Source organism: Brassica napus, unplaced genomic scaffold (genome assembly GCF_020379485.1).
Source record: "Brassica napus cultivar Da-Ae unplaced genomic scaffold, Da-Ae ScsIHWf_94;HRSCAF=164, whole genome shotgun sequence".
Taxonomy (NCBI): Eukaryota; Viridiplantae; Streptophyta; class Magnoliopsida; order Brassicales; family Brassicaceae; genus Brassica; species Brassica napus.
The window spans coordinates 63,949-68,653 of NW_026016985.1; the positions used below are offsets into that span (position 1 = coordinate 63,949).

At 45.1% G+C, this 4,705-nt stretch overlaps 1 non-coding gene across 1 annotated transcript; it reads right to left on the reverse strand.

Moving 5' to 3' along the window:
* Positions 1 to 510: 510 nt before the first annotated feature.
* LOC125606730 lies at positions 511 to 617 on the reverse strand. Its single transcript, XR_007337984.1, has one exon. It is a non-coding gene; the product is annotated as a small nucleolar RNA R71 (small nucleolar RNA).
* Between the last annotated feature and the right edge of the window lie 4,088 nt (positions 618 to 4,705).

The window sequence follows — 4,705 nt, forward strand, 5'->3', positions numbered from 1 at the left end:
GAGAGAGAGTGTACTAGAAAGAGAAGAGAAGAAGAACATCAGGCTCAATTGCAGAGACTGAACACTGACATGGGAGACGTCCATCAAGAAGATGCAGGCGTCAATGGCGCTAACAACAATGGCCCACCTAACCAACAGCGAGCAGCTCGCCCCATTGGCACTTACGACCGTCCCAACATTCATGGTCATAGATTGGGAATCCGAGCACCCGCCGTGGCAGCCAACAACTTCGAGATCAAGTCAGGACTCCTCAACGTGATTGAGAACAACAAGTATCATGGCTTGGCTCTAGAGGATCCATTTGATCACTTGGACAGGTTCGACAGCTACTGTGGGTTGTCAAAAACCAATGGTGTGTCCGAAGATGCCTTAAAGCTCAAGCTATTCCCTTTCTCTTTGGGGGATAAGGCACGTCAGTGGGAGAAGTCTCTACCCAGCGACTCCATTACCACTTGGGATGACTGCAAGAAAGCATTCTTGGAGAAGTTCTTCTCTACTTCAAGAACTGCTAAGCTGAGAAACGAGATCTCCAGCTTTCAACAGAAGGGCTTGGAAGGTTTCAGTGAAGCCTGGGAGAGATTCAAGGGCTATCAAGCTCAATGCCCACACCATGGTTTCTCTAAGGAGAGCTTGCTGAGCACATTCTACCGTGGTGCTCTCCCTAAGTACAGAGCCAGACTGGATACAGCTAGTAATGGGTTCTTCTTGGGGAGAACTGAGGAGGATGCAGAGGAGCTGGTTGACAACATGGTTAAGAGTGATGCAGTCTACAGTGGAGACCACGACAGAAGCAGTAGAACTGAGGATAAGCAAACGAGGAAGGAGTTGAAAGCTCTACAGGATAAGATAGACATCCTCCTTGCTGATAAAGCTACCCAAGAGCAGCTGCACTTTGTCGGCAACCCAAGCCAAGAGACACCAGCTGTTGTCCATGAAGTTGAGGGTTTGGAAGGTCAGGAAGAGCTGTGTTTCATCAACAACAATGGTAGCTGGTACAAGAAAGAACCCAACTTTCAGTACAACAACTACCAACAGAAGTCCTATTCCAACAACCAGCAGAGTGGTTATCAGCCTCGGAACAATCAGCAAGGCAGCTATCAACCTCAGCAGAACCCTCCTCCTGGTTTCAACAACAAGGGCAACCATTCTTCCCAACAACAATCTAATCCCTCTACCTCCACTCCTCAAGTCAGCAGCACTGATGCTCTACTGAAACAAATCCTGGAGTCTCAAACAAGAAGTGAGAAGCATGTTGGCTATGAGTTGAAGAATCTTCACTCAAAGATTGATGGGAGCTACAATGAGCTCAACAACAAGTTCAGAGCTTTGGAGAACCAGTTTGCTGCCATGAACACTCAACAAAATCGCCAACAAGGTTCTCTACCTGGAAAATCTGAGCAAAACCCCAAGGAAACCATGAAAGCTATCACTCTCAGGAGTGGTAAGGAGTTACCTCAGAGAACTCTCACCAAGGATGCTGAGAAACAAAGTGAGGGGGTTGCCATCACCATAGATGATGAAGTGGTGATTGTTGATGAGAAGATCAATGACGAGATCTTGGAAAAGATAGTGGAAGCAAAAGGAAAAGGAAAGGTTGGAGAAGAGAAGAAAACAGTTAAAGATGGTGAAGTCGTCACTCCTGCAAGTGAAAACTCTTTTGTTCCTCCTGCTTATGAACCCAAGCTTCCATTCCCAGGTCGATTCAAGAGGCAGCTGCTAGAGAAGTACAAAGCTTTGTTTGACAAGCAAATGAGTGAAGTCCAGGTCACAATGCCCATTATTGACGCTTTCATGCTGATCCCTCAGTACAGCAAGTTCCTCAAAGATGCTGTAGCTGCAAAGAAGAAAGAGATGGAGGGCATGGTGATTCTCACTCATGAGTGCAGTGCTATCATTCAGAGACTCATTCCAAAGAAGCTAGAAGATCCAAGATGCTTCACATTACCTTGTGCCCTTGGACCTATGGTATTTGATAGATGTCTCTGCGATTTGGGAGCTAGTGTCAGCTTGATGCCCCTATCTGTTGCTAAGAAGCTGGGTTTCACTCAGTACAAGAAGTGTAGACTTTCTCTGGTATTGGCTGATCGTTCAGTGAAGTACCCTGTGGGTATCTTAGAGGACCTCCCAGTGATGGTTGGAAATTATGAGATCCCTACAGACTTTGTGGTGCTTGAAATGGGTGAAGAAGCTCAAGATCCTTTAATCCTTGGAAGACCTTTCTTAGCCACAGCAGGAGCTATTGTTAATGTGAAAGAAGGCAAGATTGATCTCCATCTGGGTAAAGGGCACGTTCTGCATTTCGACATCAAGGAAGTAATGAGGAGGCCAACAGTTCAAGGACAAGTGTTCTACATCGAAGAGATGGATGCCCTTGCTGATGAACTCCTTGAAGAGTTGTCACTAGAGGACCCTCTACAGCATGCTTTAACTGTAGAGAAAGAGGCTGAGGTGATTGAGAACCTGGAGAGTACTGCCTATGGGATGATGCTGGATTCACACCAGGCGTTTTTCAGTAAGGACCAGTACGAGGAGCTTCCACAGATGGTTCACCAACAAGTCTCAGTCACTCAACGAGAGGACAACCAGCAGGATGACTGGAGTGAACTAAAGGCACCTAAAGTGGAGCTTAAACCTCTTCCCCATGGTGTAAGGTATGCATTCCTTGGTCCTAATGAAACTTACCCTGTCATTGTGAGTAGTGAACTTACTGAGAATGAGCTATCTGAACTTTTGAAAACACTTAAAAGATTTAGAAAGGCAATAGGTTACTCACTAGATGACATCAAGGGATATCACCCTCTTTGTGCATGCATAGGATACATCTTGAGGATGAATCAATGACTTCTATCGAGCATCAAAGAAGGTTAAATCCTAACCTGAAGGATGTTGTAAAGAAAGAGATTCTTAAACTCCTAGATGCTGGTGTTATTTACCCTATCTCAGATTCTAAATGGGTATCACCTGTGCATGTTGTACCAAAGAAAGGTGGTATCACTGTGATCAAGAATGACAAGGATGAATTGATACCAACAAGAACCATCACAGGTCATAGAATGTGCATTGATTACCGAAAACTAAACTCTGCATCTAGAAAGGATCATTTTCCACTACCATTTATTGATCAGATGCTTGAGAGACTTGCGAATCACCCATTCTATTGTTTCCTTGATGGATACTCAGGATTTTTCCAAATCCCCATACATCCCAATGATCAAGAGAAAACGACATTCACATGTCCCTATGGCACCTTTGCATATCGAAGGATGCCATTTGGTCTATGTAATGCTCCAGCTACCTTTCAAAGGTGCATGATGTCAATTTTCTCTGATCTGATTGAGGATGTTGTGGAGGTATTCATGGATGATTTCTCTGTCTACGGATCTTCGTTTTCTGCTTGTTTGTCAAATTTGTGCAGGGTCCTACAGAGATGTGAAGACACCAACCTTGTGCTGAATTGGGAGAAGTGTCACTTCATGGTCAAAGAAGGGATTGTGCTAGGACACAAGATTTCAGAGAAGGGGATTGAGGTGGATAAAGCCAAAATCGATGTTATGGTTGGTCTGCCTCCACCAAAGACAGTGAAAGACATCCGGAGTTTTCTTGGTCATGCTGGATTCTACAGGAGGTTCATCAAGGACTTCTCCATGATCACTAGACCTTTGACCAGGCTGCTGTGCAAGGAAGCTACCTTCAGTTTTGATGTGGAATGTCTACAAGCTTTCAAGAAGCTGAAAGGTGAACTCGTTAGTGCCCCAATTGTCCAGCCACCTGATTGGGATCTCCCTTTTGAGATCATGTGTGACGCCAGTGACTATGCTGTGGGAGCTGTTCTGGGGCAGAAGAAAAATGGCAAAACCCATGTGATCTACTATGCCAGCCAAACCCTCAATGATGCTCAAATGAGGTATGCCACAACAGAGAAGGAGATGCTGGCAATTGTTTTTGCCTTTGAGAAGTTCAGGAGCTACTTGGTGGGGTCTAAAGTCATTGTCTACACAGATCATGCCGCCTTGAGACACCTTTTGGCCAAGAAGGATGCAAAACCCAGGCTTTTGAGGTGGATCCTTTTGCTCCAAGAGTTTGATATGGAGATCAAGGACAAACCTGGAGTTGAGAATGGAGTAGCTGATCATTTGTCCAGGTTGAGGATGGAGTCTGGTGTCCCTATTGACGAAAGACTTCCTGAAGAGCAGATCATGGCTATCGAAGGAGTGATAGCAGTTTGTGAGACTGGTAGGAAGCTGGAAGAGGTCAAAGCAACAGAGGAGAAAGAACCTTGGTATGCTGATCTGGTTAACTACCTAGCCACAGGGAGAGAACCTTTGAATCTTGTAGGCTATGCCAAGAAGAAGTTCTACAAGGATGTGAAAAGATATTACTGGGACGAGCCCTACCTCTACATTCTCTGCAAAGATCAGCTTTATAGGAGAGTGGTTGCAAATGAGGAGATTGATGGGATCCTTGCACAGTGTCATGGATCATCCTATGGAGGACACTTTGCCACCTTCAAGACAGTTGCAAAAGTATTACAAGCTGGATTCTGGTGGCCACACATGTTCAAGGATACACAAGCCTTTGTTTCGAAGTGTGATTCTTGCCAAAGAAGAGGAAACATCACCAAGAGGAATGAGATGCCTCAAAATCCAATCCTTGAAGTTGAAGTGTTTGATGTCTGGGGTATTGACTTCATGGGACCATTTCCATC